Consider the following 15668-nt stretch of genomic DNA (forward strand, 5'->3'; position numbering starts at 1 on the left):
TCTGCCGGTATGAGAATATACAGGGACAAAGTTCGATCTAGACTGAGATGCTTTTACTTATAAGTTTAGTTATAACGATTGCGAACGTTACCGCCACAACAGTGAATCTACAAGGAAAAAATGTAAGGCGATTCTTCGGCTCTGACTGGCCTTCCTGTAACAAGCTATCAACAGCATCCGGAACCGCGAAACCACGCTTGGTTTCCATTCAGTGATTCATTTTGACCGTACTTTTTTTTCCGCACAGAAATGCATGCACGTACAAGCGCATTCTCTCTCTCTCTCTCTCTCTCTCTCTGACAAACACACATGCGCGAGCACGTACACACATATGCGCACGCGCACGCGCACGCGCACTGACACCCGCTCACTCAAACATCCAGGCGCACACATAGGAGAAAGAATACTCACCGTAATATCTTCCATGTGTCGCAGTTTTCAGTGAGCCCCTGTGAAGGGTACTTGGCGTCGGCAACCCTGCCAAGGAAGAAGCCTGCGTTACGAAAAATTACGTGTAAGCACTGAGGGGGCATCAGCATTTCAACACACTCTAAGGCTGCCGTTTGATCCTGGAACCTTTCCCAGAGATAAAGACAACGCATTCATAGATGGTGATGTCTACAGATGAAGATTAGGTCAGTTATGAACGCTGCTCACAATACTTTGATTTCTTGTCATCTTTATTTCAGAATACAACTCGAATTTTCACACATTGAACAGATCTTCGGAGTTCTTTTTATGTCATTATAATGCCTGCACGCAATTATTCGTGCACTAGTCGTACACGAACAAACCAAATAAAGTTAGCTGTCTCGTTAGTTGAGCCCAGATAAATCCTTTGGTGTCACAGTATTCTTTCCGTGCATTTTTTCGATCGCGCAAATGCATTTACGTTACCTGTTAGCACATCAACAACCTCAAAGTACGTGGGTCATCCATGCAGGAATATGTGTTGACAAGACAGATTTAGGCGCTTTTATTTCCAACCGTAGGATACGAAGCAGCTCATGAAGCTTCTGACATCACACTTCCCGTTTTCTTTCTTTTCTGTAATTGTGGACATGTTTAAAGTCATACACACATGAATTACACTTGCTCGAAAACAAAGATGTATCCTTTTAAAGTCAATTCTTGATTATTTTTCTTTTAGTTTCAGGTCTGCATAACTCCACTAATTCATTACTTGCAGCGTCTGGTGCCCCACTAAATAAAACTGCACCACTCAGCCCCGCACTTGAAGAGTACGAATATTCATTCCACTCATCCCTAAGTAATTTTTCTTTTGTGTCTCTTCCTGAACAAAAGAAAGATATCTGCTCAACGAAATTATCAAAAGCAGCCTTTCCTCGTGAGACTTTCAGTTTGTACCATAATGCACCTTTCTGCATTACCCATGACCTCATGCTTTTACGCGTGCTTAGATCATTTGTTAAAATACGAATCGTATTTTACCAATATCGCATGCCAACCACGAAACAAGGTGTCCGAGGACACGTATTTGTTCGCATAAGCGCCACGATGTTAAGAAAAACTCATAATCCGCCACATAGTCCACATGTTTTAAAAAAGCGCGATAATTCGCTTCAATCTCCGGGCTAACACACTCTGAACAAGCGTCCCATAATTCATTTCATTCCAGTTTGCCTAGAGTGTTTACGCGAAGTTTTCGTTTTGTTTCTTTTCCTTCTTCTTTTTTTTTTTTGACACTTGCACGATTGTTAACATGTACATTTGCACATTTGGACATATTTTTTCTCTTTCCACTAGAGCACCAGTAAAGTTCAAACAAGGTAACGTGTGATGCCTACAGACACCCCCAGGGGCATGACGAGAATATTAACAGGACATTTTTTCCTTGCTTCGTGAATTACGCCGGCATTGTTCTTACACTCATCCGCCACAACAAGCCTAAATTATTTGTTTTAATTGTTTTGCAGCAGTTCACAAGCAAAAAGTTCAAGCATGGTTGCTGTTCAGTTCACGCCCAAAACCGGGAACAATGAAAAACGAAAATTGCCCAGCTACAAGCAACGGTTTCAGTTCAATTCAACAACGTATGCTCCACACCCTTCAGGGGCCAAATATATCTGAGAGAAAACTTTCGCAAGCCGCATGTATAACCTTCCTTTTTATTTTGTTCATGGCACACAAGCCTGAAAAGTGAAAAAAATTGGACACAAGTAACTCCACTGGTGAGCGCCCGCCTCCAGGAATATTATATAACATATAGACTCAATGCCCTACCGTGTGTCCTCTCTCTGCAGATTAATCGTGCCTCCTTGCGGGACGGGTAAGGATAATTCGTAAAGTCACTTAAGCTCTTGAGTAACACATGATAATACCATGGTAGCAGTATAAAGCACGCCGTAGTGGGAGACTCCAGATCAATTTTGACCACACGGGAATCTTCATTGTGCACCTAAGCCTAAGTACACTGAGCGTTCCTGCAGTTATCTATTTATTTATTTATTTATTTATTTATTTATTTATTTATTTAAATGTACTGTTAACCCTCATATGAGGGTCATTATAGAGAGGGAATACTTCACAAATACCAAACTGATATGGAAGGAACTTTGACGTATCATAAAACTTCAGCAGAACATAATCTAAATACATCAAGATCATCGAACAAGCGGCATAGAATGATTGACAGGAATAAAGAACATCAATAAAACATTGAATTGATTTCAAGGAACAAAACTATCAAGAAGAGTTCCAAACGCTTTTACATCAGTGCATTCAGCAATATGTGCAGGTAGTCCATTCCATTTTTCTATGACATCAGGAAAAAAAAACAAATAACGAAAGACGTTTGTGCGGGCGGCATAAGGACGGATGGTTGCACCATGATTTATTCTCTTGCTAAGTTTTTTTTTTTTTTCGCCCCCTTCGCCGCCGGCTCTAGTATCAAATTCGGGACGTTGAGCTGGAAAGCGCAACGCCATAACCACTGGTTTATTGCGACGGGGCAACGGGCATTGTCGAAGGGGAGGGCAACGAGGGGGAGGCGTGGAGGAGGAAGTGGGAAGCGTAGCGTGGTAGGCGAGATCTACGAGTTCTCTGCTCTCAAGAGGAATGGCTGCTCCAAGTATAGAGCGTGAAGGCTTTCGCTTGAAATCGCTGCTGCTTTCCCAGCGTACGCTGCTGTAATACTTTCCAACAAAGATTGTCGCCATGTAGTCTGCGAACCATGACTGTCCCTTCCAAATTCGCAGGACCGGGCGTCCCTGTAAGGCGGCGTCGCTCTGAATTCAGTGCAGCGATCGACCGACGTCTACATTTTCTCAGTTCTTGCAACAAACGTTAGACACAAAGATCAGCGAAAATTCCGCTAGTGAGCGACAAATTTTCGCAACTGCGATAGATGTAAAAAGCAGAGACTAACTCCAAGCTCTGCAATTCTCGGTCTTTGTAGTGTAAAGAGGGACCGAAATTGTAAGACGATACGAAGACAGCAAATACATCAACATCTCTTTTTCTTTTTCGTTGTCTGTAGTAAACAAACCAGTTGGCCGAAGGCTTTGTCGCCTTCCATAAAAAACCAAGGAGTCGTGCACTATAAAAAGAACACACAAAGGTGCTCTTCGGTAAGAACGTATCGAAAATGGATTACACGTCTTCTGCAGACACAGGCAAGAGCCACTCAGAAAACTTGCCCAGCGGTCATAACTGCTTTTGGTGCAACCTTGACTCCCTTTTTTTTCTATATTTGTGTGCATCTGAAAGCCAGTCATGGTGTCCCGCGCTCGTAAGGCACAAAAAAAAAAAAATGTGAGCTCCGGAATTGCGAATCAGAGGAAGAAAAATTTCCTTGTTGAAATTTGTTTTCTTTTTTATGCATAGTCGTCTAGGGCGACGGAGGCTATATATATGCAAATTCAACCGTCCGTATATGCAGCCGTCACGATTCGGTGCTTCTTAAACGCGAGCCCCATATGCTGGATGGAGTTTGCGTATTCTGCCGTTCCAATTTGTCACTCCAGTTTCGCAAGTCATTTCCACTTACAGTTACGCAAAAAAAATAGTAATAAAGATATACGACACTGGTCAGAAGTTAACTTTTAGGCAGAGACTCGAAAGTTTACTTGAACTGCGATGCCATGCAAATGAGTAACGGGGGCGTTTCAAAACTCACGCGAGGTGGACGCTCCATGGTATGCAACGCCCCGCTGGGATAAGCATAGGAAAGCCAATGAGCTTGTTAGTGCTGCGAGTATTTTTCGATGTTCTCGGTGGTTGTACTGCCCTTTCAAGTATACTTCCATTTATTTACTACGCAGGATTGTAGAAGCAATTTCACGCACGCTGTGAATGATACAGATTGCTATAGCTAAATCTTGCTCTTAAATATCGTTTTCCTTTTATTTTTATTTTTTTACGTCACAGGAAGGACAACGTGATGACAGCTCAACATGCAGTACCATCGCGCCAGAATACTATTAGAGTGAGGAGGTCTTTAATGAGGCGGGTTACATTCTAGTATAAGGCACTGCGATTACGAAGGCCCGGGATTTCGACAGCCACGCATTTCTACGCCCCCCTGTGGGCAGATGCGCGCACTAACGCCTCTTTAAATGTTCGCGCAAAACTTCCACGTGCCGAGTTAAGCTTTGTTGGCCCAAAAAGCCGCAAAAGCAATATTCGATAGGATAGGAATAAACTTTATTTGTCCAACGGTTGTTGATGTTGGTGCCCGGGGCTAGGCTGCCAGAGTTCCATCGCCCGAGGAAAACCTTTCGAGATCCTCGGCAACGGCCCTGGCCCGCTGGACGGCCCACTCCTGGTCTTCGGGTGCCTCGCTGAGGAGGGCGGCTTGCCATCTCTCAGCGAGGCGCCCCGCTTCAGAGGGTTCTGCTGTTGTATTCCCCCTTCCTCTTTGTCCTTGTTCCACGTGGCGTCGGCATTCCCAAAGCACATGGGCCATATCGGCCCGTTCGATGCCCGGCTCGTGACTGCCACGTAAAAGTGGCGGGGAATCGGTACTGGGCGTTGGTCACCGCGAACAGCGAGCGGCCTTTTCCCGCGTGAGGAGGCGGAGCAGTAGATTTTAATGAAGAGAAAGGAGAAGAGGTTGGCTCGGAGAGCGTGTCTCTAGTAACACAATTGTTACTTTTACGTACATCGAAATTCGCGCCCTCAATTCAGTAATGAGAAAGTGCGTTAATAACTCAAACTTAATTATCGATATCTAAATTGTGAAATCATTCCGGTGCGGTGCGTCACTGCTGACAAGAGTACCATCAGTTGCGACCTCGTATATTGTATATGTTATTTTTTAAGAGCTTGGCTAACGTTGACTGGTATCTCCTGCGTATGCGATAAACAGTAACAGGAGGCACGCGCTTTCAATTTCACCGCCCCATCCCCGTGCTTTATTGATATTTCTTCCGTACGCACGCAGAAAGGGAAGCACAATCAAACGGATCAGCAGCCTAAACCGATCAACCTTCCAGTTTGTCGACGCTTATTTTACCCACACGAAGCGGCTGAAATGAGAGAAAAAAAAATTCGGCTAACGACACACCCGACATCGATTTCTAGGGCAAATTTCACGCTAAGTGTAAAACGGGGGCGACCAGGTGGGCGCGTGCGAGGAAACTGTCAGTGCCCTCCTTTGCCACGGGACAGATAGCGAGAAGCAGCTGCTGCGATGGGGAACGCTGCGACATTAGTAGACGAGAGACGACTCGCCGTTTTGGAAGCAGACGACGCGCACGGGGTCGGCCGGGTCGGCGAGCCAGCCGAGGTCGAGCCGTCTGGTGCAGCACGCGCCCAGCAAATGAGCGCCGTAGATTGAGGCGAACGTAAGCCTAATTGCGAAATGGTAGGCTAATGTCTCGCGTTAAGTAGTCGCACGCTCTGGCAGAGTGTTAAATTAGGAACGTCGGGTTCATTTGCATAGTGTAGCTACTTATTCGCGGAAAGTCATTGCAGGGATGTCGAGAAAAAAGAAAGGTAGACGCGATCACGTTGCTGATATGACGGGTATACATACGGCCGCTAGTCAGCCCTTTTTAGTGTCACTTCACAGACAAACGGATTTCGCTCGACGTCACGATGTGATGTCATTGACGGTGTTGTGTAACGTCACGTAACGTCATAGTGCGTCGTCAGGTGAGGTCACACTATAGCATCGTATGACGTCATAGTGAGCCGCCAGGTAACGCCGTAATGTGTTGAATAACGACGTCGTGATACCTCATTATGTGTCGTCGAGATGTCTTAGCATGCGACACGATGTGTCGACATCTCTCGTAATGTCTCGACACGTGTCGTCGTGATCTGACGTCATGTGAAATCGCGAGAACACATTCAGGTGACGTCATCATGTGACGTCACTTAAACGCAATATCACGCGACGTGCTGAACGGACAGATAAGTCGATGGCTGCATGATGGAAAGAACGATGGCGTTAGCCGACGACAAAAATGGAAGTGCGCATGCAAGTGTTTGTAGAGGTCACATTTATTTCCAGGTTATCATAATGTCATTGACATTTTGAAGGCAATCTTCAGAAAGTAAGCAAAAGCTTCTTGACATTTTATGAAAAAAAAATGATCGAAAACGGAAGGAAACGTGTACGAAATGAAATCGCAGCCAGTGTTTAAAAGCAGATGCCACCAGAATGGTGTGGTTGACGTTGCTTTGCGCATACTGATGTCGATATTCCCACACATTTCCAATTTTTTCACGCGTAATAAAAGCAACAACGTTCTGACAGTTACGAATTCTTTAAAGAACATGGCAACTGCCTACTTACAAAGAATAAAGTGTTCCGATCAATGTTCAGGGTGAAAAAAAAAACGAACTGTTCTTGAGCTGCCCTCCTGGAAGCTTCTTTCCACATATGCGTGCGAAAAGATTGCATTTGCTAGAGGCAAAACAAAAGGCCAGGAGAAAGGATCTCTAAGATGGCTCATACATCAAATAATAAATGCCTCGCAAGTAGAAAAACAAATGGGTCAGCAGATGTTCGTGGTACAACTTTCTCTTATTAGGAAAAAAAGGAAAGTCCCGAAAAGGGAAATGATGGCCAGAATTTATTCTTCTACGGAAGAACACGCTTTCCTAATAAAGTACGCAGGCAATTTCGGAGCAAGAATGCCTGAAATGGCGAGCTCAAAGTGCTCCGGCTCAGTTGCGCAACATTCTAAATGTTCTTGATGTAAAAATGATCGTTAATTCCAAGGAGCTTGAGCTAGCGCGATAAATCACAAAGAAATATGTAGCCAGAGGAACAAAGCCGGGTACGAAAGGTTCAGTGTCAATGATAGTTCCGTACAGCACCGTTCTAAGTTTTCTTCCTGTTTTTGAAGACGTCTTCCTGGGTGAGTTACTTAGGCTTTTTCGTTATCGGGTGTCTGTTTCTAACGTCTGTTTCTAGCCAGTGTCGTGCGCCTGTGCCGAAGATAGTGCAGTGTGAAAATGTGACAACGCTGGGGATGGTGACGATGAATAATAATTTGTTCATGACCTGTCAGCGCAACAACAAAGACGAAAAAAGAGACCACCACAGTAGGAGTAAATAACTTATTCTGGGCCACGATGGGGACGATGATATAAGATGATGATGACGGCGATGATGTTGCCGATTATTATTTTTATATGCAAACCTTTCTTGGCGAACATTTGCCACTTTGACAGCATCTATCTATCTATCTATCTATCTATCTATCTATCTATCTATCTATCTATCTATCTATCTATCTATCTATCTATCTATCTATCTATCTATCTATCTATCTATCTATCTATCTATCTAGATATATAGATAGATAGATAGATCTAGATAGATAGATAGATAGATAGATAGATAGATAGATAGATAGATAGATAGATAGATAGATAGATAGATAGATAGATAGATAGATAGATAGATAGATAGATAGATAGATAGATAGATAGATAGATAGATATCCGCCTACGTCTTGGTGCTCTCATGGTCGTTTCGTCAGCATGGTATGTACCAAAATTGGCATTGTGTGACAAGAGTGGATGAAGAACATCAATTATAGGTCATTACATGAATGTAATGGTATGCGTGTCATGCGGCTAAAGAAACATCCGTCTACGTACTGGTGCTCTCATGGGCGTTTCGTTAACTTGGTAGGCTCCCACTGCTTCGCATAACATCAATTCCCACAGGACGTGGGATCTGCCGGCTTTTTTTTTATTACGATGATGATAACTATAGCTGATGACAACGTGGGAAGAAAAATCAACCTCTAGTTGACGTAGATTAGATGTTTTGGATCTAGCGTGGCCCTCAGGACAAATTACACGGTACACACCCCCTGATCACCTCCAACTCGCCAAGGAAAACAAATTGTCTTTCATAGACTTTCAAACTTTTTTGCTCTTCATTTTTCCCTGCTTGTAACTACATCTTGTACCGACGGACTAGTGTCGAACTAGAGGCACACGCATAAATATACAGTAAGAACAACCTAACACGAATACGTACTTGCGCCTTAAATTTTTAAACATTTAACACTCTTCTGTGTTCCTCATCTTTATATAATTCATATGGAAAATACCAACTATATAAAGAGTATAAACCCTGCAATTCTTTTCTTATTTCTTTGCGTTAAAAACTCCCAATTTGCCGAATATTCTTATTTTGGTATCTTTATGTATTTTGTTTTAATATAGAAAGCTAACGCAGCCGAATACCGAGGCATTCACGCACATCGGTCGTCACGCAGAGATACTCCGAAAGAACTTACGCGCCTGGCGAACGACGCGAAAGAAATTGGAGGTTTCAATACCGACGACTGGCAGGCCCACTCCAAGGACCCTTCGACCGCCAGGATGCGGAGGCCTAGAATCCGAGCACATGCGGTAGCGGGGATCGATAGTTCGAAGGCGACACCCGGTCATTCTCCGGCTCCACTGTAACGCTTGGGTCAACTTCTCCAAGAGACCAGCGCCGTTCACGACGACGCTGACCAGAGAGAGCTACTCGCCTCTACAAGGCGAGTAGCTCTCTCTCTCTCTCTCTCTCTCTCTCTCTCTCTCTCTCTCTCTCTCTGTGTCGTCTGTGTGTGTCGTGTGTGTGTGTGTGTGTGTGTGTGTGTGTGTGTGTGTGTGTGTGTGTGCGCGCGCGTGTGTGTGTGTGTGTGTGTGTGTGTGTGTGTGTGTGTGTGTGTGTGTGTGTGTGTGTGTGTGTGTGTGTGTGTGTGTGTGTGTGTGTGCGTGCGTGCGCGTGCGTGCGTGCGTGCGTGCGTGCGTGCGTGCGCGTGCGTGCTTTCTTGCCTCTATCGAGGGTGTTTTCTCTGTTGGTTGTCGGCCTTTCACAGCCGATGCGAAGGTCGCGCGAACTGAGTCATGTCGCGAAACGAAAACTGCTACATCTCTTTGATACGCACGTGCTCTCACGCGAAAGCTGGGACTGCACGTGCTCTCGCGCGAGAGCTTTGGGGCGCCTGAAAGTCTAGATGCCGTAACGGAACGCTCCAGAAGCGCCGCACCCTCTTCTACCGCTGTTCACTCCCCGTATAGTGACTGCAGTAGAGGATCACGCAATCGCCTTCCACACGACGGCGCTCGCGTTGCCGGAGACAGCGCACGAGGGAGGAATCGGCTTAAGCCACCTATACTACCATTGTAGATGGGTTGATTAACGTCTCTGTTTTTCAAAAGAAATTACGCAATGAAACAGGAAGCGCTACCTAAATTCACTCACAGTAACTATTATCCGCAGTGAATCGCATCATTTCTTTGTTAAAGCGAATTCCTTTCTTAAAGCGTTTCGGTATTCCCTTACATTGAACGTCATCGTCGGTGGTTCGTTCCCAACGTTTTTAACGCGTTCTAGATACATTTCATTCAGGAAACCCACACACACAAAGGTAACATTATAGAAAAGTTCGCGTAAGCTCTTCTTGCAACTAGGAGGGGGGAAACGGGAGGTTCACGTGAAAACGATTTTAAAAATGCGACGCGGAACAGCGACAGCACGAATGATGAACTCAGTGAGTCAGCGACAATAGGAACGACGTATGCGCTGTGACAACAGGAACGGCAGTGCGACGATGACATGACACGTCACACAAACCGCACATGGTAGAGAATCAAAGCGCAATACCACGGCAGTACGCCGACGGAGTTTTCCTAGCGGAGGTGCTGTAACGGAGATGCCGCGCGGACAGGTCAGAAATTTGAAGATTGCGCATAGTCGCGTCACCTATACAAACAGACAGGGCATTTAATAAGCTCCTCAGTACTCACGCAAGGAGGAGACACGTCAAGCCACGGCGCACGCCACTCTGTGTGCGCGCTGAATCCGCTACGTCTCAAGAGCTGACCAAGGTCGACGTTTGTATTATAAACTAAGTGTCCCAGCCGGAACGAGTTCAAAGGTTACCAGCTGCCGCACAGCATCAAATTTTACAAACCAAGCGCGACATGTAGTCGCTAACCGCCAAAGACGAAGAAGAAAAATAAAAGAAGCTGACGAACGGGCATGTTTTCAAAGCGCGAAGGAATGCCCGCTGTCCGAGCGGCCGTGACAAACGAGGACGTGAAGTCGCCACGACCGCTGCTCTCGCGTTGCCTAATGCAGCCCGCGCTCAATTTGCGAGAAACGTGGCACATTTGGCACTGACGGAAGACCCGCAATTTCGCGCGGCAGACGACGCGTTCGCTGGGGGTTCATCTGCTCCGCGCGACACAGCCAAGGTCATCCGCTGCAGCGCACCCAACATAAACGACCGACCCGAGTCGCCAGGGAGAGCGAGTCGCAGCCTAATTTGCAAACGCGAGCGGTGGCTAATGTCCCGAGATAAGTACTTTCTCAACTCTTGGTGGACTGCTTAAATTGGAATTTCGCGGAACGCTCGGCAAACTGTGACGAGTAATTCGCGGAAACTTCTCGCAAAAGAAAAGCGGAACGTGAGAAATCTCGGTTGTTCCCCAAGTTATACGAACAGTGCCAAGAAGTGTTTTTCGTTTTTTTTTTCTTCGGTACTATGTAGTACAGCCAGCCACAAAGGTCTGCGGGCCGTGGGTTGCGCGACAAATGTGCATATTATGCTCGGTTAAGGCATTGCGTGTGCAACTTAAAGGACCACATTGCAGGTTACCCACCGCGGTACATCAGGGGCTGTGGAACTGTGCAGCCGCGCACGAGGTAGCTAGTTCCTTCCCGGCCGAGGCGGCCGCACTTCTTCTGGGGGGGGGGGGGGGGGGAGAACGCAAAAACGCTCAGGTGTGATGAAATTAAACCCAGGTTGGTCGAAACTATTACTGAGTTCACCGACTATGGTGCGCCGCATAAGCGGATCGTGGCTTTGGCACGTGAAACCCAAGAATTTCGTTCGTTCGTTCGTTCGTTCGTTCGTTCGTTCGTTCGTTCGTTCGTTCGTTCGTTCGTTCGTTCGTTCGTTCGTTCGTTCGTTCGTTCGTTCGTTCGTTCGTTCGTTCGTTCGTTCGTTCGTTCGTTCGTTCGTTCGTTCGTTCGTTCGTTCGTTCGTTCGTTCGTTCGTTCGTTCGTTCGTTCGTTCGTTCGTTCGTTCGTTCGTTCGTTCGTTCGTTCGTTCGTTCGTTCGTTCGTTCGTTCGTTCGTTCGTTCGTTCGTTCGTTCGTTCGTTCGTTCGTTCGTTCGTTCGTTCGTTCGTTCGTTCGTTCGTTCGTTCGTTCGTTCGTTCGTTCGTTCGTTCGTTCGTTCGTTCGTTCGTTCGTTCGTTCGTTCGTTCGTTCGTTCGTTCGTTCGTTCGTTCGTTCGTTCGTTCGTTCGTTCGTTCGTTCGTTCGTTCGTTCGTTCGTTCGTTCGTTCGTTCGTTCGTTCGTTCGTTCGTTCGTTCGTTCGTTCGTTCGTTCGTTCGTTCGTTCGTTCGTTCGTTCGTTCGTTCGTTCGTTCGTTCGTTCGTTCGTTCGTTCGTTCGTTCGTTCGTTCGTTCGTTCGTTCGTTCGTTCGTTCGTTCGTTCGTTCGTTCGTTCGTTCGTTCGTTCGTTCGTTCGTTCGTTCGTTCGTTCGTTCGTTCGTTCGTTCGTTCGTTCGTTCGTTCGTTCGTTCGTTCGTTCGTTCGTTCGTTCGTTCGTTCGTTCGTTCGTTCGTTCGTTCGTTCGTTCGTTCGTTCGTTCGTTCGTTCGTTCGTTCGTTCGTTCGTTCGTTCGTTCGTTCGTTCGTTCGTTCGTTCGTTCGTTCGTTCGTTCGTTCGTTCGTTCGTTCGTTCGTTCGTTCGTTCGTTCGTTCGTTCGTTCGTTCGTTCGTTCGTTCGTTCGTTCGTTCGTTCGTTCGTTCGTTCGTTCGTTCGTTCGTTCGTTCGTTCGTTCGTTCGTTCGTTCGTTCGTTCGTTCGTTCGTTCGTTCGTTCGTTCGTTCGTTCGTTCGTTCGTTCGTTCGTTCGTTCGTTCGTTCGTTCGTTCGTTCGTTCGTTCGTTCGTTCGTTCGTTCGTTCGTTCGTTCGTTCGTTCGTTCGTTCGTTCGTTCGTTCGTTCGTTCGTTCGTTCGTTCGTTCGTTCGTTCGTTCGTTCGTTCGTTCGTTCGTTCGTTCGTTCGTTCGTTCGTTCGTTCGTTCGTTCGTTCGTTCGTTCGTTCGTTCGTTCGTTCGTTCGTTCGTTCGTTCGTTCGTTCGTTCGTTCGTTCGTTCGTTCGTTCGTTCGTTCGTTCGTTCGTTCGTTCGTTCGTTCGTTCGTTCGTTCGTTCGTTCGTTCGTTCGTTCGTTCGTTCGTTCGTTCGTTCGTTCGTTCGTTCGTTCGTTCGTTCGTTCGTTCGTTCGTTCGTTCGTTCGTTCGTTCGTTCGTTCGTTCGTTCGTTCGTTCGTTCGTTCGTTCGTTCGTTCGTTCGTTCGTTCGTTCGTTCGTTCGTTCGTTCGTTCGTTCGTTCGTTCGTTCGTTCGTTCGTTCGTTCGTTCGTTCGTTCGTTCGTTCGTTCGTTCGTTCGTTCGTTCGTTCGTTCGTTCGTTCGTTCGTTCGTTCGTTCGTTCGTTCGTTCGTTCGTTCGTTCGTTCGTTCGTTCGTTCGTTCGTTCGTTCGTTCGTTCGTTCGTTCGTTCGTTCGTTCGTTCGTTCGTTCGTTCGTTCGTTCGTTCGTTCGTTCGTTCGTTCGTTCGTTCGTTCGTTCGTTCGTTCGTTCGTTCGTTCGTTCGTTCGTTCGTTCGTTCGTTCGTTCGTTCGTTCGTTCGTTCGTTCGTTCGTTCGTTCGTTCGTTCGTTCGTTCGTTCGTTCGTTCGTTCGTTCGTTCGTTCGTTCGTTCGTTCGTTCGTTCGTTCGTTCGTTCGTTCGTTCGTTCGTTCGTTCGTTCGTTCGTTCGTTCGTTCGTTCGTTCGTTCGTTCGTTCGTTCGTTCGTTCGTTCGTTCGTTCGTTCGTTCGTTCGTTCGTTCGTTCGTTCGTTCGTTCGTTCGTTCGTTCGTTCGTTCGTTCGTTCGTTCGTTCGTTCGTTCGTTCGTTCGTTTCGTTCGTTCGTTCGTTCGTTCGTTCGTTCGTTCGTTCGTTCGTTCGTTCGTTCGTTCGTTCGTTCGTTCGTTCGTTCGTTCGTTCGTTCGTTCGTTTGTTTGTTTGTTTGTTTGTTTGTTTAACCATGTCGGTCGCAAAATTTACTACAAACCGAAGCACCGTACTCGAGGCGTATGCACTTAAACCTTCAGGATGGCACCAGTTTCGATAGACTTCGCAAACTGTGGGACGAAATAGATGGGCGTTCCAGTTTCTTATGTGCTTCAATGCAGAAAATATTGTTTTTGTTTCTGTTTTTTTTCTTCAAGTGGCACAACAGCGCATTCTTACGGCGAGTTTGATGGTGCATATCTCCAAACTGGCATCATTCTGAAAATTCATTTCAAGTGGATACGCCTTGCAAACTAATAAGCCACGATTCTTGAATTGCAGTATCTGTCGTAAAGTAATTAATGCAAAAGTTAGTTAACCTATTTTTATTGGTTGAATATATGTTTCGGTTAATCGGGTTAGTAATGTTCGCCTCTTTGAGTAACCCAGCTGAAGGACTAGAACTATGCCATCTGCGACAGGCGATGTTACAAACTACGAAAAACCTAAATGTCATCACTCTGTACATGGAATCAGTAAAGGCAAGGCGCAAAAGACCAGGACTGAAGAAGAACACATACGACAGGACCGGCGCCACTCACAACTAAATTTATTTCCGCGACAAGCCTGCCTTATGCAGGTCAATCAAGCCGAATCACACACGAAACATTACAAGTAAAATACAGTAATCCATCGACCACGCAGTAATTATGTCTGGCACAAAAGATCAAATTAGCAAACAAGAACAACACACTCATTCAAGCATGAACCAACTAGCCCAAGCAAGAGTTTTACCCGTACATAGGACGGACTTGACCCGCAAGATAAGATTTGAGGACCGACAACCGTGGTATCTACTATCGCTCTCATTTTACTGCTGCTTATCACCCCGGCAACAAATTCGCCCAATACGAATTTAGATTCCTAAGTAACACTTCCGACAATGTTTGTGGATATTCTCCTTTATTACAACTCGACATTATCAATACCGTAAGTCCCAAACTGCTGGGGAGAACTTCAAATTATTCGAAGCCGCCTAAGGCACTCTACTCCTGAACAACATTTGGAGCAGTCTACGTATTGGATTGCCTGGTATAACACTAATAAACGTAATGACTTCTGCAAATAACGTCTTTTTTCTCTCCTTATATTGAAGAAGGCTCTCTTCAAAAGAATCTGACACGCGTCTAATAAAGCAGCAGTCTGAAAGCACGGAATAGAAAATTGCATTACGGAAAAGTATGTTTGCCGAGCGCAGAAGAAAGGGAGGGACGCAGTTTTACGAGATCACGCCATATCGATCGCGTATTCTATGTAGCCAAGAAAGCGGATTAGAGTAAAAGAAATTGAAGGAGGGGGGGGGGGGCAGGGGGCAGGTTTGAAGACATCAAGTGACATAGACCATAGTATATCCTCTGCAACCAAGCGACAGTAGACGCAAAGCACCACCCTCGTAGTTAGCCTCGTCACAGGAGGACAGTGACAGCGAAGCAAGAAGAACCTAGTTTACGGAGTATCAACTGTTACATAATTGATGGAAGGGGCGTAGCCTTTAGTTCCACGCCCACTTCGGGACGGGGGACCATCATCCTTCCAGCAAACTACTTGCTCACGAATACAAAATATAAATACAACAAAAGACCAGAAATAAAGTGAGCCAGAGCACTTTAAGGAGTTGTGGGGCGTAAAGGTCGAACAGCAAAGGAAAAAAAATAAACAAATTTTCTCCCCGTGTCATTTCTCACTAAAGGACAAATGCTTAGCTTTAGCGTAACAAACGCCAGCATGACGTGACTACCGCTGAGCCCCTCGCACGTACGCTAATGTATTACATCCTTTGAATAAAGATTGCGTGGCCGCATGCATAAGAAGATAAGGCGAATGCTGTTTCGTGTGATTCTTGTAATTTTTGTCGTATGTTGCTCTTAATTTATATTTCACTGGCGGTTTCTTTCGATCACATGTTCGAAAGAAGCAGCGTCCGGCACCTGTAAGAGGTGCCAATGTCTCCTTGTATATCTTTAGTTGAAAAACTAGAGATTCGGAATCTAAAAGATACATAAATTAGAAGAGTGCAGCTCCACAATTTTTTACTGTCCCGAATGGGACCGTGTTTCGCATATTATTACAACATGTATGTGATTTGTAACTGTGGAACTGTGGAACGATGTCCCATAT

General features: G+C 45.9%; 1 long non-coding RNA gene across 1 annotated transcript in view; it reads right to left on the bottom strand.

The window, feature by feature from the left end:
* LOC142560445 (uncharacterized) overlaps positions 1–15668 on the bottom strand; it is a 115726-nt gene that overhangs the window by 41769 nt on the left and 58289 nt on the right. Inside the window, exon 2 of the long non-coding RNA XR_012823372.1 lies at positions 412–493. This is a non-coding gene — a long non-coding RNA (uncharacterized LOC142560445). The remainder of the gene's footprint in view (positions 1–411; positions 494–15668) is intronic.

The sequence above is a fragment of the Dermacentor variabilis genome, chromosome 10 (genome assembly GCF_050947875.1).
Source record: "Dermacentor variabilis isolate Ectoservices chromosome 10, ASM5094787v1, whole genome shotgun sequence".
In the NCBI taxonomy this organism is placed as follows: Eukaryota; Metazoa; Arthropoda; class Arachnida; order Ixodida; family Ixodidae; genus Dermacentor; species Dermacentor variabilis.